Here is a 23,173-nt window from a genome sequence, read left to right as displayed (position 1 = left end):
TAAAACCTTAAGTTTCATGAAATAAGTCTAATATTTTTTCTACATTTATGTTCTTTTGATTTGGGGGGGTGGTTCACACTCAGGACTTACTCCTGATTCTGCACTCAGCGATCATTTCTGGAGGGCTCGGGGGACCATCTGTGGTTCCCTGTATCAAACCCAGGTCAGCTGCATGCAATTCAAATACCCTGCCCACCATACTATTTCTCTTGTCCCTACTGGTGGGGTTGGTTTTGAAACATTGTATGTCTTAATAAAAATAGCACTGTAGCACTGTCCTCCGATTGTTCATTGATTTGCTTGAGAGGGCACCAGTAACGTCTCCTTAGCGCAGTAGACAGCATGTCAGTCTCATAATCTGAAGGTCCTGAGTCTTAATAAAAATAAGTTTCAAAATTGTTCATCTTGTAACTGCTGAGAACATTTTAATCAGCAGAATATTTACTTAAGATAAATAGGACACAAATTCCTGAATGTTCATTCTGTGATAGGCATTTTTGGGGATGGAGGAGAAACATATTATCTATCTGGTTCTGACTTTCAAGTTACCTACCTATCTGCAAAACAATGACCAGCAATAACCTTCTATTCACTCTAGCACTTCCGCTTCCTGTGTTAAAGAATAAGAGGCCAGGATGAGTTGAATTGGATAGAAAAAAATCCATAGTACTTGATGATGAGTCAAACATCAATTTAAGCTTCTAGAAACTTCCTATGGATGTTTAGAGAAACATTGAAATAGTATCTACTACAAAATAATTAAAAAATGAAAAATATTCCAGCATGTCAGAATCTCTTAATGTTTGTTAATCTGGATTTATACCACATTTCTTTAGGAATGCTTTATTTAAATTCTGTTGAAAGTCTTAGCTCAGAGATTCTTAGCTAGTTCAAAGCCAGGTAGGTTCAGTATGAATTAGTGAAGATAAAAGACTTCCAGGCACTCAGAGCTGTGTACATTTTCAGAACAGGAGCAATCTGATATAAGAAAAAAGCATAGATGTAATGAAATGCTTTCAACCCTTACATCTTTTGTCAAATGAGCCATTGAAAAGGGTATTTTTGAATTTTTAAGGTGCATATGCATCCTTTTGTCAGTGAAATGCAGCAAGGTGTGTTTGGAAAGAAGCTGACTGGGAGTGAGGAATGAAGAAAACTGCTGAAAGGCATTACTGTGTTGGGTAAAGGTCAACAACCCATTCTGAGCTCATTAAATCTATTATCTGAGTTCAGAGTGGTCCCAGGTGGAACTTGTGCTGACAAATCCAGAACTCCCTCTCCAGCCTAGAGCGACTAAAAAGAGGAAAGCAAATCTGATAGTAGATTTTGGCTACACCTTCGATTTTGGCATCACCTACGTGTGACGAATGGAAATTTCAGATTCTCAGTTTATGGAAGGAGGAGTTAAATATAAGCATTGTCAAATAAATTTGTTCTTTAAAGGTGAAACATTTTATTAGTTTTAAACAAAAGCACAGGTGGAAAAATTCTCAACATTAGTCCTTTAAAAGCCCCCCCCATCTGTACCTAAAAATCGGCCTTACTGTATTAAGTCTAGCAATATACAGATTTCAGAGCACGTAAAAATATGTGGAGAAATTATACTAATTGCAGATTTCCGCTCCCCCTCTCTCCAGGGATTCTCCTTTGGTAGGATTCAGTTTTGGCCCATTAATCCTCAGGACTAGTTACAAGAAAACTTAAGGTTATACTGATAAGGACATAACTTTCCAATATAAGATTTTCTTTATTTAATGGGAGCTTAAATGGCATGTAAGAAAAACTTATGATTATTCTTTGAGTTAGAGTCACTTTTTGCTTTATTTAAATAAAAAAACATTTTGTATCATCCATAGTGGCTTATGGGGCTGGAGCGATAGCACAGCGGGTAGGGCGTTCGCCTTACAAGCGGCCAACATGGCCGACCCAAGTTCGATTCCTCCGCCCCTCTCGGAGAGCCCGGCAAGCTACCGAGAGTATTCGATATGCCAAACACAGTAACAACAAAGTCTCCAATGGAGACGTTACTGGGCCCGCTCGAGCAAATCGACGATCAACGGAAGGGCCTTTACCTTTACCTTTACCTTATAGTGGCTTATATTTAAACATTATCTTCTAATGAAAATCCTCATTCTAAGATTATGTTTTACAAATTGAAACAAATGTTACAGATTTTACAGGCAGTGTTAAAGAGAGAAATCTACATTTTCTAAACCCCAGTTCAGTATTCTGTGAGTGTTGTTTTATGCTATAAATGTCAGTCTAAGAACTGACATTTGAGACATGATACTGAATTGCTTCCTTGCCCTACCTGGTCATCTCTTACAAATACTTCTTACCTCTACCACAATGATAATTTTGACATTTTTTGAGCAACCACAGTGGTGCTGAGGGTTTACAGCTGGCTCTGTGCTCAAGCATCACTCTCTGTGTGGCCTGAGGTACTGCATGTCATGACAGGAATCGAACCTGGAAGGCCATGTACAAGGCAAGTGCCCATAGCTGCTGTACTATGTCTCTAGATCCTCCCCTAGCAAATCTTATCAATGTTCAAAATGAAATTTTGTTTCCATTTTTAACAATTGAGCTTCCTATTTAAAACTTTTGGAAATTCAGAAAGTTGTTCTCTTAATGACATAAAGTCATGCTGATCACTATTTAAAATCAGTTCTGTTCCTGATCCCTGATTATTTTGTGGCTTGATTGTGAATAGACCCAAAGGATTTGTGTTGAACATGCATAGCATAATCCCATTCAAAGTTTAAGTTAACTAGTTGACTTCACAAATGCTGCGCTGCACTTCAGTTGTTCTATGCATGAGGTAGGTTCAGGATTGGCACCTAAATTGCTGAAGTGATTGAGTTCAGAATGGAATTCTGTAAAAGTTTACTTTCTCTATTTAGTAGAGACTCTATAAGCAGAATTTCCTAATTTTGCTAAAGCTTGTGTGGAGGGGGAAGGTTGTGGAAATCAGAGGAATACATTCCAGTTCATCTGACTGCCTTTTGCTTCCTTTACGAATAGACTATAACCAAAATCATAAATTTTAAATTTTGCTATTTACTGCATTTGTTTCCAAATAGATACTAAGGGCCAGAGGACTTTTACACCCACCCTTGGTATGACTTTTGTAGATAATTTTGCTAAAACATAAAATTATTTTACTCATACAGATATAAAAATGAACAAATACTGAATTCTTTAATTAAATATTAAAGAATCTTCTTAGGCTTTCACAAACAGTTCATGGAAAAATAGAGAGGAAAGGGGATATTTATGGAGCAGATATATTGAAATATATGAGCAAATGGAGACATATTAGGCACTTTGGAATCTAAAAGGCACAGTAGTGGACAGCCACTAAAGAACTTGTATGTCTAGAAGAAATAATTATTTTTCATTGCTTTCTTTTTATGCAATTGCAAAGTCATAAAAGTGCTCAAGCATAGTGAATTAATAGGATTAGATAACCTGTTAATATATGAACACTACATAGTTTTCATTCAAGTATGTCTTTTATTACATTATGTTTGGGAACATGGACTAGGCCTTGACATGACTAACCAGTGGGTTAAATGTCACAGATTTCCAAAATCTCCTTCATCCTGAACTGGCTATCTTACAAAAGCATTTCATGACATTTGTTTTAGATGCTTTTTATCCTGCTGCTGAATTATTTTAGGTGTTCCTTCAAAATAGCACTATTTGTTGATATAACAGTTGCATTGTCATGGCAATGAATAGAAAATGAGAATAAACACTTGACATATAAAGTCAGAAGTTAACAAGCAACATTTTCCTCATTCAGTTTCTACTCCAGATTCCTTTTCCCCAGTGAAAGATAATACTGCAAGATTATTTTTTGTCCATATCATAAAGCCAAGTATACATAGCAGTTTACTTATGTTTTGGTATATTTGTTTTCAGTTTATGTTTTATTTTTAAAAATTTCTGCATATATTGTTTTTCAAGAGAATATACATCGATACATACAAACTTCATGCACATCATACACAGAATTCTTGGGTATAAAGGGTTTACCTCTTTAAGGTTTATGCCAACTTTATGGTCTCTGCAGACCCACATTCAGACAACAGAAGCTTTGAATATTCCTCCATCTCCCTGTTGAGGTATACTCCCCATTCAGTATGTCTGGAAGCTTTTTGGAAGAGAAACAGATTCTTTTTCCTCCCACCTGATTTATAGAAGCCTCCTTCATACCTGCCTTCCATGTATATCTCTATCTCTATCTCTATCTCTATCTCTATCTCTATCTCTATCTCTATCTCTATATATGTATGTGAGTCACTCTCACTGTCCTCCCACTGTTCATCGATTTGCTTGAGTGGGCCCAGTAATGTCTCCATTGTGATATTTGTTACTGTATTTGGCATATTGATTATGTCACGGGTAACTTGTCAGGCTTTGCCGTGCAGGAGAAATACACTTGGTACCTTGCCGTGCTCTCCGAGAGGGGCAGAGGAAATGAACTCGGGTCAGCCAGGTAGGCTTTGTGCAAGGCAAACGCCTTACCCGCTGTACTATTGCTCCAGCCTATATATATATATATATATATATATATATATATATATATATGTTTGTGTATGTGTCTCTTGATGAGGACCAGTAAGGAAGGAGTATATAGGGTATATAGGTAGATAAACAATACACCTAATCCATCAGAAAGCTCCCACTGGGGAAATCTACAAAATTTTATAGTCAGAATATTCAGAGCAGAACAGACACCATGAGGAATTTCTCTAGAAACCCACCAAGCCCTATGAATGAAGATAATTGCATGAAAAACTTTACCAGGACCAACCAGTTCTGTAACATCTGAGATAATTACTCTAGAGACACAATGGTGAGCATATTTTACTATCTTAAAGAAACAATAGTACAGGTAATCAATACAGCACAAAAAAAGAATGAAAATACAAATTAGAAAACTATAATCAGATGTGAGAGAAATGAAGAATATGACAGGTGAAATAAAGAACTTAGTGAAAGACCTCAGTAGCAGAATAAAGCAGTTGAGGAAAAATACCAGGGAGCTTCAAGATATGATGCAGGGAATCTCTAGAAAACAGCAGAAGACTTTTTTTAAATTTCATTTAAGAAATGAACTGCAGACCAGAGAACATGGGATGAATTCAAGAAGAACAATATAAGCATCATCAGCCACTGAGAAATAGAGGGAAAATTAGAGGCAAAATCACTATTCAAATAAATTATAAACAAGAATTTTCCAGAGATAAGTTGTGCAGGTACCTAGATCTAAGAGGCATAAGAGTCTGGGCAAAATAGACTTAAATAGAAAAATTCCAGGACATATTGAAATCAGAACGACAAAATCTGAATACAGAGACAATATTGAAAGTCACAAGATCAGAAAAGGCAGTTACATGCAAAGGAAATTCCGTAAGAATCATAGCAGAGCTATCAAATGACACTATGGAGCAGAAGAGGATGTTGGTTCAGTTATTTTAAATCTCCAGGAAATAACTTCTCAATAAGAATACTCTATCTGATAGATTATTATTATTTCAAGGAATGATACAAGGCCTAATGAGGGTATGAAGCCACTTAGATAGTCCCTCACATCGAAACCCGTTTTCAGGAATCATTAAAGGAGTTGCTTTAAAAGACAAAATAAGTCTCAAAACTTCACCATTAAATACGGAATTAGCCCATGGACTTACCGTTGTATACTACTAGATTTTGAAAGGTCTGTTTATTGCTAGCTTCTGAGATAGGGGTTATACATTTTAAATAATTATTAGTATTTTTTTTCTGAGATTGTGTATTTTACCATGCAAAAGCTTTTGGATCAATGTAGTTCGAATCATTTAACTTTTCTTTCATTTTCCTTGATATTGGAGTCAAGTCCTATAATATGTCACTGAAACCGATACTTTTTGGTGTTTTGCCTACTTTTCTTATGTGTATTTCATGGTTTCAGTTATGACACCCAAGTTTAATCCATTTTGAATTACTTTTATCTAAGGTGCCTGAGGTAATCTAATTAGTCATGTGACTTTCTAGATTTCCTACCACCATTTTTTGAAGAGGAGTTCCTTTCTCCACTGCATGAACTTAGCTGCCATTTTCTTCCAATACCATATTCACTGTATCACTGTCATCCTGTTGTTCACTGAGCGGGCGCCAGTAACGTCTCCATTCGTCCCAGACCTGAGATTGTAGCAGCCTCTCCTTACACGTCTTTCCCAACACTGCTATATTGGAGGCTCTTTCAGGGTCAGGGGAATGAGAGCCATTATTGTTACTGTTTTTGGCATATTGAATACACCACAGGTAGCTTGCCAGGCTCTACTGTGTAGGGGGCATTGCTAGGCTCTCTGATATATATATATTTCCCTCTACGATTTTTTGCCTACTATCTGAACCCCATCAAATATGGTGTGGTAATTATGGAAAATGGGTAGGGAGTGTCTTTTGATGTGTCCAGGAATATGTTCACTCATATGTGAAGCTTGGCCAGAATGTGTGGAAAGTGGCCTGGAGAGTGGTGGCAGTTGGATAGTGGAGATCCGCTGCCGAGACTGGGTCCCTTGGGGTGGGGAGGGCTCTCACCTACCCCACTGTAGGATGCCCCAAGTGAAAACAGCCTGGCGTGAAGTCTGGTGGCATGGTTCTTGGGCCCTCATTTTATGGTCCCTTTGGGAGAAGCAGCCGTGAGTTATTGAACTCAATACCATATTATGTTGCTAAATATAACTTTGTACAGTAGTTTGAAGCTAAGTAATGTAATAACTCTAATTTTTAATTGTTCTTAAAATGTCTATGCTTATATAGTGTATTTGGTGATTTCACAGAAAGTCATATAATTTTTGTTCTACTTCCTTGAAGACTAACATGGAATCTTGTTAGGCATTATGCTATAAACTACTTTTGTAGGATTGTAACATTAACAATGCAAATTATATCATTCAATGAAATTGTAATATCTTTACCCGTTTTTCTTATTTAAACAATGTGGTATGTTAAATATTAATATGAATTTGATGAGTATTATTTATTTAAAAACTTTATGCTCAAAAATTATTAAAGGGACGATGGAGAATTAAGCATTTAGAAGATTCAACAATTCCCCATTCAATGATATTTTTTCTTTTGGAGCTACTCACTCCCCAGTGGTTTTCAGGGAGTCATGCAATATTGGGAATCAAATGCAGGACCTTATACAAGCAAAGCAGGTGTACTGAGTCACTTCACAAAACCCTCTTAAGTGTTTTAATCAAAGGGAAAAACTGATTAGTCATTTAGATTTTAGAGTGGAAAAAAAATTAACTCTCTGGAAAGTAAATACCAAGCAAATTAAGTGCCAATAAGTTAGAAGGCAAATAAAAATTAAAAGAATAAATCACCTAAGAAAGAAAAACAAAGATATTAAGTTTGAATTTTTTATGATCCTATTTATTTCTGTTCAAGTCAAAGGTCCCAGTTCTACCATAAATTGCAGTGTGAATTTGGACAAGTACCATATCCTGTCTGGGTCATGACTTCCTCCCTTTTTTAGTGATGAGGAACACTGAATAGTCTTTAGGTACTCTGGTTTAGATTCTGTGATTATAGGAAAATTAGGGACTATTTTGATGATATCATCTGAAAATGAATATGGAGACTAAAGAAGAATTTAAGTAGGATAGCATCCAGTTATGGGGGGAAAACTCTAAAGGAAATATTTATCTGTAGAAAATCACCCCCAGGAAACCTAATAGCCTTTTGGGGTACAAAATTTAATTGTGACATGGGGAGGGGAAGTGATGAATCCTTTAAGTGCGCTTTGAAATATGTCCACAGAATACATACTTTAAAATATTTGTATCTGAGTGGAGACATTCAGGCAAACATGAAGTGCCAGAGAGGAAAAAATCTGATTTAGTCTATGACTCTAGTACAACTGGTGAAATATATAGTATAGCCAAAGTTTCAAAGTGAAATAAATCTAACTGGCAAGAATTTAGATAAGGCATATTCAAGAATTTGAATTACACATAGCCATGAAAGTCAACTTGCTGTCCTATTTGTTTTCTTTTCACAACAAATAGGAATGGTTGAATATGCTTCCCTAATATTTCCTTTTAATTTCATCAGTTTCTAACTACCTCAGTTAACAGCTCTTTTTCAAGCATCCATATTCCAATTTCAGAAATAGATGAACAAGTGAAGCCTGCTTCCACCTGGGGAAATATGGTAGCAAAGTCAACACACCGTCAACCATTGATGTGAAATTTACTCTTCCTTTAAGAGGCAAGATACTCAGACTGTTCAAACCTTATGCACTGAGGATTCATTCTTCATGCAAGTTTAGGAACTTCTAAGGCTTAATATTATGATAGGCTGATGGAGGGATGTGAGCAGATGGAAGGGCACTGTTCATTAACAATCTCAAACTTAAAACCACAGCTGTCTGCTTATGGCTCTTGGCTTAAGTAATGTTAGTCCTTGTAAAACTGGTGTAGATATTAATGAGAGGAATAGGCCCACAGAAAGTTTGCTTTCTTCCTAACTAATTTTTCTCCACCCACTCCCATTTTTGTACCTGTATTTCAGTGTCATACAATCTGTACTGTGTCTTTTATACTTTCCCAGGTCCTCTATTACTCCTCTGTATTTTTCTGCGACAATCTAATACTTATTTGAATCACTATGGCTCAAGTCAGCTGACAATTACACAGAAACTAAAGTTGTCACGCGCCTCTTGCCTGTAGGGTATTCTAATGTGGAATTCATAATATCTCTGTGACAAAAAGTTCTACTACATACTTTTGTGCTCTCTGCAAAATATAGGGTAAGAAGTTAAAAAAAGACTTCCTTAAGTAATTTTTGTAAAGCATAATGTATGATTCATTCCTCTACTTGATATATATTTGTTTTAATAAGATATTTTGATTTCAGATAGCTAACAGAGTTTGACATTGACACGAGTAGTTATAATTAAACCTGCTTCAGAGTCCATAGAGTTTTAATATTTCCTTTTTATCACTATTAGATAAGTTGTTAACAGCCATAAGAGAAAAATCAAAGATTTTCATTTTAGTAAAGGTAGTGTAGGAATGAGCCGCCTGAAGTTCATAACAATTCTTGGTAACTTTCATTCTGTTTTACAGGCTGTCATTTATTTTTGAAAACTCATTCTGAACTATAGGCAAGATATTAGCTCAATTTTAGTTGTACTGACTGGAAGAAAAATTTTAATGCTTGAGTTCTCATAGACTGATCAGCCCTTCCATTGTTATATGTCTTCACAAGAACATCTAACCTAATTGGTAAAACTTTGTCATCAGTGATGAAAATTACTCCAAATATAACAGTACAAATTTCTTATTTTTCTTATTTGGGAGTTCAAAATCCTGCCCTGAGGAGTTATAATTTTACGTCCAATTTTAATGAGGGGGGCTGAAGCGATAGCACAGTGGGTAGGGTGTTTGCCTTGCATGTGGCTAACCTGGGTTCAATTCCTCCATCCCTCTCAGAGAGCCTGGCAAGCTACTGAGAGTATCCCGCCCACATGGCAGAGCTTGGCATGCTCTCCGTGTCATATTCAATAACAAGTCTCACAATGAAGACGTTACTTGTGCCTGCTTGAGCAAACCGATGAATAATGGGAGGACAGTGCTACAGATTTTAATGAGAGGAGTTTCAACCACATGTGTTGGGTTTCTTTTTTATTTAATTATTTTTTAATTGAATCACAGTGAGATACACAGTTACAAAGTTGCTCATGGTTGTTTTTCTGTCATATAATGTACCAACACTCATCCATTCACAGGTGTACACTTCCAAACACCAATGTCCCCAATTTCCCTCCTGTTTCCTTCCCCCCCAGCCTGCCTCTATGGCAGACACTTTTCTCCTTTCTCTCTCTCTTAAACTCTCTCTCTCTTTCTTTTTGGGCATTATGGCTTGCAATACAGGTAATGAGAGGTTATCGAGTTTGTCCCATTACATACTTTCAGCACTCAGGTTTTGTCCAGAGTGATCGTTTCCAACTATCATTGTCATAGTGGTCTCTTCTCTATACTAACTGCCCTCTCCCCTCCACTACCACTTGTGGCAAACTTCCAAATGTGAACCAGTCCTCCTGTCCCTTGTTTCTACTGTCCTTGAGTATTAGTCCCATACTATATTTTCTATGTCCCACAAATGAGAACAATCATTCTATGCCTGTCCTTCTCCTTCTAACTCATTTCACTCAGCATGATACTCTAGATGCCCATCCATTTACAAGTGAATTTTATGTTTAAAATTTGTTTTTTTGGGGGGCCGGAGTGATAGCACAGCGGGTAGGGCGTTTGCCTTGCACACGGCCAACCTGGGCTCGATCCCCGGCATCCCATATGGTCCCCCAAGCACCGCCAGGAGTAATTCCTGAGTGCAGAGCCAGGAATAATCCTTGAGCATTGCTTGGTGTGACCCAAAAAGCAAAAAAAAAAAAGCTAAAATTTTTTTTAATGTAGAAAATTACTACACCCTCCCCCCCCACTAGTACCCAGGACCCTCCAATACTGTCCCTTTGTAACCGCTAGTGTTTTCTTTATTCCCCCTATCTGCTATACTCTGTTATCTTTTTGGGAATCCAAGTCCAAAGTTTTGTCTGTGTTCAACACTAACTATATTCCTCTGATTTTTCTCTTTATACTACATAGAAGTCATATTGTTTAATATTTGTCCCCTCTCTTCCATATTTCACTTATGTGATACCATCCAGTTCTATCCAAGTTACAGCAAACTGAAATACTTTATCTTTTCTTATAGCTGTATACATTCAAGTGTGTGGCATATTTAGAGGGTTGTATTTGCTCGGTACAGTGAATCAAACTCAAATATGTGGTGATTGTAACAGAAAGACCAAAATCAGAAAAAGAAATCAAAGTGTAGTTGGAAATATTAGTTTTACTCCTTTATTCAGGATCTCTATTTCTCTCTTCATTTCAGGAGATACTGAGAAAGAAATAACAGTCAAGGATACAATCTTGTGATTAGGAAGATTGCTCAAAGAGCTGGAGTAACATCCAGCAAAATTAGGCCCAAGCAGCACCGTGCTGCTAACTCTGAACATTGAACCATCTGGCTCAATTTGGAATATCAGTAGGAGTGGCACCCAGGCCTCCTGAGAGCTACTTGAGAGCTCTCACAATGAAATGTTGTGAGATGATTAGACTGGTAAAGTAGGACGTAGATAAGTCATTAGCAATTCTCTTAGAAACGAAGTAGTTATACTGGCAAGAGGTAAACCAGAGGTTTGCAGTGTAATAGATGTTGCTGTAAGACAAAGTGCTAGAAGAAGTTATCTAGTCAATAGTTGGTTTTTGTTTCTTTTATAATTAAGAACTGTGATCGGGGCTGGAGCGATAGCACAGTTGGTAGGGCGTTTGCCTTGCATGCGGCTGACCCAGGTTTGATTCCCAGCATCCCATATGGTCCCCCAAGCACTGCCAGGTGTAATTCCTTAGTGCAGAGCCATGAGTAACCCCTGAGCATCGCTGGGTGTGACCCAGAAAAGAAAAAAAGTGATCTACAAAGTTACTGAAACTTGAGTTTAGGCCTATAGTATTTCAATACAAATCCTATCTCCATTGTAAACTTTCCTTCACCAGTGTTCCCATATTCCCTCTCCCCATCCAACTCCCTCCCCATCCATGCCTGTGAACTTGACAGGCACATTATAAAGCTCCTATTGTTGAAGCTTAGATCTCATCTTCTCAGAGTTGTGGAGTCTGGGGAATGTTGTCTGGTACTACCCTTATGAAAAAAGGTATGGAGAGTTCTCAGTAAACTTAAAATTGAACTACCATATGACCCAGCAATTCCACTTTTGGGCATCTCTAGTCCATAGTTTTGGGAGCTATAAAAATTAAAGAGAATTGAGGCTTATAGTAGTCTAAATTGCTACCACTTACAGATTACTTTCTATCCTTCAGCTACTATTATAAGCATGATATTTACTTATCAGAAATGTCCCATTTAATCTGCAGAAACAATTATAAAATAAGGACTGATAGATCCCCTCATTTTAAGCTTGCTAAAACTGAAGTTTAGAGCTGTGTTTCTCTATCATATTTCCAAATGTGCCCTCCTTCTTACCTTGTTTCCTTCCTGTGTCCCTATCATATAAGTTGCCCCTTACTCTATGGCCATAGCCCTCAATTTACACAATTTTCACTTGTGACACTTCCTTGAAACATCCCGGGGACACATAAAATGTCATTCCTTAGAGAGGAACTTGGTTGTGGCTTGATATCTGGTTTAGAGGTACAGCATGAGAAGCAGAGAGATACATCTATAGGCTGAATATATGCTTTGCCTGAAGGAGGACCTGGTTTAATTTTTGGCAAAGAATGATCCCCCGAGTATTGTCAGAAGCAGGTGAGTCTGAGTACAGAGGCTGAATTTTCTGAGCACCACCAGGTGTGGCCCCAAACAAACAAACAAAAAAGCATACAAGCTGAACTTAAACCCAAATTGTTTAATTCCGAAGGCCATGTTCTTAATCTTTGAAGTCTATTGCCATTGAATTTATGGCACCTTTGAAAGAGGGGTTTCAGGAGAGTAATAAGGATAGGAGTGAGATAACAAAGATTGATTGGATCGGAGAGAGCAGATGTGAGACTGCAGAAGGAGTGGGTGGTAAGATAGCAGAGGTTACAGGTATCAACTTGTTCTGTCTACAGTTCAGAAAGGTTCACTAAGAAGGTAAACAGTGGGGGTGGATAGTTTAAGGGCAGTGAGGAGTCCCTTATTCTTTTAGGATGGGAAATACTAAACCTATTGTTAATTTAAGAATGGCCAGTGGAAAGGAAAGGCAAACATAATTTGTGAAGCAGGAATGAGTCAGAGAAAGGAGGATGAGATTAAGAAGATAGGAGGAAAGATTCAATTTAAAGGGAAGAGAAACATTTATTTGGTAGTCATTTTTCTTGATATTTTCTCCATTCTTTGATCCTACCAAGACTTGATGTCTTTGTGTCTAATTCAGTTTATACATTACTTTGCTAAACTATACTTATTCACTAGGTAAAACTTTATTCATACAAATATAATAATGTGAAATTAATATGAATTCTTAGCGTAATTTTGGGTTATATGTAAATGTGTAATGAATAAATTGGATACCAAGGTATTAGTAATTATATATAAAATTCTTGTGCAATTTAAATTCTTAGAGTTACTGAAACAGAGAAGAAAATTTATAGCCTTTCTTGGTGACCCTCAGAAACAGAGCATGCTAAAATGAACAGACCATTCTTTTAATAGGTATTCATTAAAATTCATTTATGTGCTAGACTTTCTGCTAGGCAATGAAGAGGCAGAGACAAAAGAGAGTTTATATCCCCCATGACCACACTGTTTAAGAGGTAGAGACATCAACAATATATATAGTACCATGATAAATACTGTGATAGAAATAAAAAACATGAAATGCTTGTGCACAGCGTAAGGAGATAGGGAGTGGGATGCAGGGAAGGCTTCCCAAAAGAGGTGATATTTGAGATGAGTTTTGACCTTGCACTGTTGCTTTTATAGGGGTCTGCAGAAGGGGCCAGGCATTTCCCTAAGGTGTCACATTACAGGCAACAGCTGCAACTTGCCACTCTGGCTTCATCTCCAATGTCTTACATAAAGGTCACTGAGCTGAAATTTTAGGGGTATTGGCAGTATATAAAATGACTTTAAATCTAACCTCTGAATTATTGGGTAGTAAGATGCTATGAACGCTATTAGTTCCAAATTATAATATAAGTGGGCATTCTTCATTTTATAGGTCTGGAATGGTGAGAAAGGAGAAATGGAAAGCGAGAGGGGCTAGAAGAGTTACCCTGGTATTTGCCTACAGGGAAGAATGTCTCCTGTCTGCCTCTTGTTTGAATCCTTGCAGAAAGATTTCAGTATGAAAACGCCAACAAACTTTATTTTTTTGTGAAAGTAGAGCAATTATGGACCAGTTTTCATTTTTCCTAAAACACTTTGTCTCCCTGGCATATTCACTCTAGGAAACTGAAAACTAAATTTAAATTTTACAAAGAGAAAATAAGTGAAATGTCTCTCTCAATTTCATCAGACACACTGTATTGTATCCCTCTGTCCTGGTATGCAGCTAAAACTCTAAAGAAACAATGAAGGACAGTTGTCTATTTTAAATATTCAACCATGCAGCCTCACCCCATTCCATTCATTTGCAGAGTAGGGCATGCTATAGAAAATACTCAGCTGACTAGTTTGCATTTTAAGTAATCATTTTCTTTTTCTGAACAATAGAAAATAACCATTAATTGATGCAGAAAAAACTATGGGTAGACATAAGGATTATCAGATCAAAAATACTGGGTTTAGTGGTACTCAAAGACATTATGGACTTTGTACATATTTTTTGCAAGATTAACTTTATTATTTTGCTTTGTATCTTAATTGCTTATTTGATGTTATCTGTCCTTGATGTTTGATCAAAGATTATCAGAGAATCAGTATGTTTAGTAAAGACAATGTGAAGCGTGAAAGTTCAACTCCAGGCAACTCATGGCCCCTTCATGAAACCCTGAACTACTCTGGTTGTATCCCCAACACTGCCTGAGCATTCAACCATTAGGTCTTCCACCAGCCAAATATTGCTGCGAGTACCATCCCTTGACAGTTCTGTTGGATCTGGTCTTCTAAAAAATTGAATATTATGGTGTGATTTTGGAGAGATAGTACAGGGTTTAAGGCTATTGCCTTGCATGCGGTTGATTCAGGTTCTATCCCCAACATTGCATATGGTACCCCTGATCACCATCTGGAGTCACTCTTGATGAGAGAGCCAGGAGTAGTTTCTGAGCACTGTGAATATTGGCCCTAACATTCCATCTCCCCCACCGCCATACACACACAAATTTGGTTTTGGAGCAGGTATTTTATACACTGTGGTTACTACATATGGTACAAGATAGACTTTGTTCAGAGAAGACCTCTGCCTTTGTAAATCATCAGCTAAGATTCTCAACAATTAATAATGAAAATGTCCTTTAAAAATTAAAATTACCTTAATGATCAAGTCAGCATTTCATTTCTAAACCTGAATTAGTACATAGAATATTAAATATGTTAGCCATAGAGGGAGTCAGAATAGAAATATAAGTAATATTTAAAACATTTATTTTCCCTTTTCAGCTTATATTATGTCTATTTTAGTGTTACTTGCTAGTCTCCACTATGAATTTGTCAGATTTTGCTTAGGAAAAAGATTAGTGTATAAAATAATTATGTGTATAGCCATGTTATCTCAAATTATTGTTCTTATTGCTCAATAAATCAACTGGTTACATATTACAATTAAAATATTTTCAGTCTAAGAAGAGTCAGCAGAAACTCACTGCACTGTACAGACACTGCCTACTAGAGCATTCCATACGGGGCTGAGTTAAAGCCTTGCTGTCTTGAACCCTGGGCACAAGGAAGATATGAACACTTGTGCAACATTCAGGCTGTTACTGTTAATAAGATACTGAAAATAGAAATTCTAAAATGGTAAGTAACAGAAGATCTAGAACAGTCTGAAAACAGAGGAGCTATATTCTTACAATTAAAGTTAACACCTTCTAGAAGTGGAGAAGCTTAAATCACAACCAAAAAGATGAGAATCCCTTTGGTGGAGAAATTCACCATGGAAAAAATCTAATCTATGATTGGATTTTCTTTCAATACAGTTTTGTTTATATTTAATTGGGGTATGGCATTTTATTGATTTTAGATATTCAACAAAATGATTCAATGATTTCATTTAATGGCAAACTACAACATATTACAATTCACCTTCTTACCAATAATCTTCTATGCTTGTCCTTATTATAGTAGAATCATTGACACGAAGCTCCATTTTTTCTAACTAAAATTTCCTTTTCTGGGGCTGGAGATAGACTACAGAGGTTAAAGTGCTTGACTTGCCTAGGGCCAGCTCTGGTTTGATCCCTGGTTCCACTTTTGTCCTCTGAGCACCACCGGGAGTGATCTCTGAAGGAAGCTGCGTGTGGCCCCAAAATAAAAAAAATTTTTTTTAATCTCCTTATCATCAACTTCACTCACCTCTCCCCCAACTTCATGCCAGAAAAAAGAGAAATATATAATAATGGAGGAAGAAAAATCTCCATAGATTCACACAAAGTAATCAGTTTAGAGTACCCAAGACACGAAGCCTGTTGGCAGAAGTGACAGGTACCATATGGCATATTATTTTACATAGTTCTCTGTGGAATCATTGGTTTCTCATTACAGTCAGTCAAATGATGCCAAATTTGGAGCCTGCCCTTTACTATCACTTATATCTGCTAAAGCTCCAAACAAATTGTGTGAAAGTCCACAATCATAATTATCTATGCATATCTATTATATTTTATATCTAATAGAAAACTATAGTATGAATTCCTTATGTCTGGGGAAAATGATGAATTTTTAAATATATTACCGTTGGTATAATTTATATCTAAATTTATTCATAATTTATGTTGTAGATTTGAATTAGAACAAAAAAATCACTTGAAAAATGAGTTTTCAGGAACTTTTAAATGTCATAGCTGAACAGAACTCAGCCCAGGAAGGAATTAGACACAGACATACGACAAAATACTTTTCAAGTACCTTTTCTTCCTCTCTGTATCAACCAAAACAGATTTTTTGTCTTGTGCAGTAAGTAAAATAATGCTGCAAATCTTAAAACATCCATGCCTATTGAGGCCTGTTTACAAGAATATCAGATAGATCAAATTTTTGCGTATGGAGATTAAACAAACTGTTGAATATGCTTGCTTCCACTGTGCATGGAGATGACCAAAATAACTCTGGTCAACTAAAAATATTTCCCTAAAAGCTCCAAACTCCAAACATTTTCCAAAGATTTTAAAAACAAAAAGACTGGTAATTAAGGTATACAAAGCCATTTAATAAAATTTATTAATTTAGTCAAATGGATGTGACCATTTGTGTTTTTCTCCTCCCTTAACCCCAAGCTCTGATGTTTGCCAAGTAATAGCTAGAATTGACTGGCAAATGAAACTAAGCCAGTATGAGTACTGTGAAGATCTTAATTGGGTAGTTCTTTTCTTTATTTATTTAGCATTGCAAATTGACATTGATATAGTGTCTAATGATTCTACTTTAGATTCCTTAAGTTTAATTTTTTAATTGAATCACCATGAGATACAGTTTCAAAGGTTTTATGATTGGGTTTCAGTTATTTCAGTCATACATGTTCAACATCCAAATTATGTCCACCAGCATACATTTTCCACCACCAATAACCCCTTTCCCCTGTATTTTCTCCTCCTCCTCCTCCTCCTGCTCCTCCTCCTCCTCCTCCTTCTTCTACTCCTCCTCCTTCTACTCCTCCTCCTCCTTCTAATCCTTCTCCTTCTTCTCTCTCTCACACTCTCTCATGCACAGGCTCGCTCTCTTGCTCTCTCTCTGTTTGGGCATTCCAGTTTATGGTTATGGGGCCATCATGTTTTGTCTTTTACCCACTGAGAGGCCATCATGTTTTGTCTTTTACCCACTTTTAGCACACATCTCCAAGAAATGGCATCTGCACCTGTATGTTCATTGCAGCACTATTCACAGTAGCCAGAATCCAGAAAAAAATAGAGTGCCCAAGAACAGATGGCTAGTTAAAGAAATTATGGCACATCAACACAATCGAATACTATAGAGCTGTTAGCAAAATGAAGTAATGACATTCATTTATAAATGGATGGACATGAAAAGTATCATGCTGAGTGAAATAAGTCAGACGGAGAAGACAGACATAGAATGACTGTACTCATTTGTGGGATATAAAAAACACATAGTATGAAACTAACACACAAGGACAGTAGAAACAAGGACCAGGATGACTAATCCAAAGTTGGAAGCCTCCCTTAAGGACTGGGGGAGAAGGAAGTTGGGATATATAAGGGACCATTATTACAATGATGGATAGAAGGGATGGATCAGGATGGGTAGTTCTTTTAAAGGAAAATGATGGCTGAGTAGATAAAGTATTGAAAATACATGTTGAATTAATGAAAATTAAGCACAAACTAAACATAGGATATAGCTACTTAATTTTGAGAATTATAGGCTAAAATCTCAGATTTAGCAATATATATAGCCTAAAAGAGGGGTGATTCCTTTTGAAATAGATGATTTATTTTTGGTTTGTTTTGGTTTTTGGCCATATCTATCAACTCTCAGAGGTTTCTCTGTTACTACTGTTTCTGCATTCAGGAATTACTCCTGGTGGTGTTCACTAGGGGGATCATATGAGATGTGAAGATCAAACCTGAGTCAGCAGCATGCAAGGCAAAAGCCCACAGCCTTACCGTCTGTGCAATCTCTCCAACCCCACGAAACAGAATTTCTTAAGTCAGTAATTCCACTCACAAAAACTCTTAGTTTCCTTTAAAACTTTTGTAACTGGTTATAATATTGAATTTCATAATTTATTTTAAAATAACATGCTTGAATTCTTTGGTTCATTCATTTCTTTAGCCACCAAGTATTTACTGAGTCCCTATTCTATGTGGTTGAAACAGAGAAGTTAGATAAAATTTTTGTCTGGCAAGACATGTCTGGTAAATATACCAGGAGTACAACTGGAAAGTCTTGATTTCATAACAAGGAATATATCAGTACAAAGCATAGATTTTATGAGAACATAGCGGAAACATACCTCACCAACTGATATCCCAGGCAGAGAGGGAAGAGATAGAGACTTCTATGTGGTGATGATATCTGAGATAAATCCTTACATGTGCTAGCTCAAATTTTGTAATGAATGGAGGAGTTCCAATGTTGAGAAGCACATAAGTTTTGTTCCTAAGTAATATGATACAAATTTTAAATAAGGAACATGTTCCAATGTGATGCATGACAAGTCTAGAAGAGGTAGACAGAACACAGAGCATGGCTTTTAAGACATGTTATAGAATTTGGGGTTTACTCTCAAAGCCATTAGTAACATGCAAAGGTATAGCATAATTAGATTAGCATTTGAGATTACGTTGGAAGAATAATGTAGTATCTGAGAATAGTCTCTTAGAGAAGCCTGGATAGAGGCAGATTATTAGGATGCTCTTTTATTGCCCATATAGTAAGGAAGAGGAGCTCAAATGAAAACCGTGCAAGAGAGAATGGAAAGGGATTACAGATACACTGCTCTTTAAAAGGTAACAATAACTTGGTTATGGTTGAAAGGGCTCTATCTTAGTAATGATGTGATTAGGAAAAAGAAAAATTCTAGAAGGAAATTTTTATGCCTGACTCGAAAGCAAAAGAAGACAGGAAGTGGTCCCATCAACCAAAATTATATATTTAATTATAATAATATTCTATATTATATCTAATAATATGAATAGTATTCATTCCTATTCTAGCTAGCTAGCTACATTGATAAATAGTGATGGTTTGGTTTTGAGGTGCTTGGTAGTATGACTGGATGTGGATGTCCTATATATTTTTGAATCCATGGAGTATGAAGCACAGGAGAGGCTAGAACTTTTATATGTTAGAATGCCTATAGCTGGCATTTACAAAATTTCTGCTTGGGTTTTTCTTTCTGACCCCCTGATGTATTTTCTTCTATCAAATACCACAAAGTTGCTTCAGGTGTTTTTTTATGTCAGTCTTCATTGAGGAAATAGGCTAGGAAATAGCTAAGAAAATAGGCTAGAATATGTTATTTGAGTTCTACTCCTAAATAGACCCACACATTCAGGACATTTTCCCTTCATATTTTGATTCCTGCTATCACCATTTCTATCCATGCTCCCATAAAGCTTTACCTATCCTGAATTCCATGCACTAAGAATCCTGTTAAATAATCTGAATATATTAAGTGCAACTGACCCAACATGGCTTTATGAACTTCATTTTCTTATAATTCTGTAATAATATATTTTCTTTTTGAGAAGCACCAAGAATGTAGAAATCTCAAGGAAATATTAGAATAGCAGAGAACTTATTGGATATAAATGGGCCTCTTTAGTATTTTTAAAGTATTTTCACTTAAACATCATCACTAACATATATTTTAGTTTCATTTAAAAACAAGTTTGGGGACATTTAATTCATCATAAGTGTTTGTTACATATTATAACTTCTCACCAACTATAGCACTCTGCCCTAGAGTCACAAATTGCAATCTGTCCAACTCCTGATAACTCATATTAGCTTTGCAACGTATTTTGTTTCACAACAGTTAATTTAGTTAACTGACAATCAGTCTTGAGAGAGAACCTACAAAAAGGTCAGTTTTGTCTTCTTTAGTCATTTATTCATAGATGAAGAGAGGTGGAAGTGACCTCAGAAAGTTATTTAATCCAATACTTTCTTTATTAGAAAATAAATACATTGAGGCATTGATGGTAGAACACTGACATTCTCGTCCTCTGGCATTGGGAATGGTGTTGAAAAATTTTCTGTTTGAATTTTTATTATAAACAGTATTATAAATAAAGATGCCTAATTAAAAGTTGAACAAGAAAGAAAAATCAAATCTATGAAAGGGACAATGCTCCCACAACTCTTTTATAGGTGTTTGGTCTGGAATCCTCATTTTCTTTCACATAATCAAGATTTGACTTTTCTCCTATGTGAACATATAGTCATTGCCCACTCTGCTTGAAACACAAACTTCTTTGACACCGTAGATTTTTCTTGACTATCAAGGCTTTCTCCTCTTCAATTTTTCATTGAACCTTCAAAAGTCTGCATGAATTCAGATTTTTAAAACTGTTTTTACACTGAACAATTATTCTTCTATGTCAGATTTCCCATCCATTATCTTGGCACAATTTCCAAACAAGCTGGCATAGTAACTGTGTATTGTACAGAACATTTGTCCTCTTCTAGTAAAATTTGAGTGGGTTATAAGATTGTTTTTTACCTACAGTTGTAACTGTTTGTAAGTCAAATAGTATGTACGCACTTGAAAATTGAAAGTTGTATATGGAAAACCAAAGTAAATAAACCAGAGAAAATAGTACTGTCAAAGAAAGGACTGCCTGAAGTAAGCATTACCAGTCAGAATGTAGTGCCATTAGGATCTGAGATTCACAAAAAAAGGCATCCAATTGAAATAAGAAGTAGTTGAGCAAGAGAATTAGACTTGAGGCACAGTGCCATTGCCTAAATCTGGATTTTTTAATGTGCCTCTTTAGTATGTTACAGAGATAGGTCAAATCCATTTAAATGACATGATGAAAGGACAAGAACAACAGTAAAATCTGATAGAAAACAGTTGAAATGTGTACTCTCCCTAGGTCATACTTCCAGCTTTTCGCGTCATTACAAAAAAATTGGACTCAGTTTGATGGTCTCAGAATTTTTCCTACTCTGGTCCAGAAAGAATTTCATAGTTAGATAATGCTTTATACAATGTCAGCAGCTGGACAAGCTCCTTTTCTGCTCTATCCATCTGCCACCTTTCAGGACTAGTCAGCCTTTGGTTTCTTGATGGAAATTTCTGAACAGGGTGCCATTTGTGCTGGTGATTTGATCCCACCAAGTGGTAATACTTTTTGATAATGACATGTTCAGCTTATGTTGACGATTTTATCTTATGATACAAATTGGAAATGATTACTCTGAATAATAACTATGTGTTAAAAACAGGTAAAGGAACAAACATGATAACATCTTATATTTGTGTTGCAAACTATAATGTCCCAAAGTGATAGAGAGAGAGAGAGAGAGAGAGAGAGAGAGAGAGAGAGAGAGAGAGAGAGAGAGAGAGAGAGAGAGAGAGAGAAGGAACATGTCTGCCATAGAGACAGGCTGGGAGGAGAGGGGTGGAAGGGAAACTGGGGACCTTGGTGGTGGGAAATACACACTGGTGGAGGGATGGGTGTTGGTACACTGAATAATTGAACCCGACCATGATCAGTTTTTTAACACTGTATTTCACGGCGACTCAATAAAAAAAATAACATTAAAATTTAAAAATAATCCTAAAAGTGTTTTCATCATCACTTTTTACAGAATCAAAATCACAAGCCTGATATTGAGTTCTCCACAGTCCTTTATCAGGCTACCCTGCAGCATGTAATCCATTCTCACAAAATGGTGATAAATTTCTGTTTTGAAACATTCAACCACAGGATACAGAGCAACAGTACAGTGGTAAGGCGTTTGCATTACATGTGGCTCACCCAAGTTTGATCCCGGCATCCCATGTGTTCCCCCAAGCATTGCCAAGAGTAATTCCTGAGTGTCGACTCAGCAGTTACCCCTGAGCACCACTGAGTGTGGCTCCCAGCCCCCCAAAAAGAAAAAGAAATATTGAACCATGGAAATTTCTTCTCTCTTTGATTTTGCATAGCTACCTTAAAGTTATCATATCCTCATACATAACTTTCCTCAGGAGACAGACAAGTTTTTAACCTGACATAACTATTCCCTTCTCCCAATACACATTTCTCAATTTTTTAATACTTCTATATTGCTTTTGTGTTTATTTTGAAGTCTAGAAAGCACTTTCCTAATTTTTAAAAATGTGGTCTTTGATAGCAAGGACCATGTGTAATACTAGCTATAGGCCAAGAGTCTCAAATATGTGGTTATAAACTATAGATATGGTGGTGGAATATGTGAACACTGTTGAAGGGAATTAAACACTAATGGTAGGATTGATGTTTGAAATATTTTTGCCTAAAAATCAACTATCAATAACTTACTAAATCACAGTTCTTTAATTAAAGATTAAGAATTAAAATAGAAAATATGTGTAAACAAATCGTATGAATAATAACATATAGGCAAACAAACAATATAGTGTACTTGATAAATCTTCCAAAACTGGATTCTGTTATGAGCTCTGATGTGTTTTATTTGTATGACCTTACACAAGTAAGTTAATATCATTGCAGGCTTAGTACTTCATATGAAAAATGGAGTATATTGCCAACTACTTTTCAGGCTTTTTGTAAAATAATTTTTAGACAGAACCCAGGGAAATTGCTTAGCCAGGACCTGGCACCTGAGTATTAAACACATGGTAGCTAATATTATGTTTGGAGTTTATTCTGGTTAATTGCCTAAACCGCTGAGCTCTTCAGCTGCAGTTGTTGATAGTGGTAATCCAAGGCTTTGGCCTCTGTTTTCCCAAAGATCATTAACATTAGTGTCCTGATATATCCAGCACAAA

The 23,173-nt window shown here is 36.4% G+C and overlaps 1 protein-coding gene across 1 annotated transcript in view; it reads left to right on the top strand.

Moving 5' to 3' along the window:
• The window catches only part of IL1RAPL2 (interleukin 1 receptor accessory protein like 2), a 738,026-nt gene that overhangs the window by 536,560 nt on the left and 178,293 nt on the right, over positions 1-23,173 (top strand). The gene's annotated exons all lie outside the window — the stretch shown is intronic.

This window comes from Sorex fumeus, unplaced genomic scaffold (genome assembly GCF_029834395.1).
Source record: "Sorex fumeus unplaced genomic scaffold, SorFum_2.1 ptg000058l, whole genome shotgun sequence".
Taxonomy (NCBI): domain Eukaryota; kingdom Metazoa; phylum Chordata; class Mammalia; order Eulipotyphla; family Soricidae; genus Sorex; species Sorex fumeus.
The sequence above is the reverse complement of the archived record's forward strand: the minus strand, read 5'-3'. Positions and strand labels throughout refer to the sequence as shown.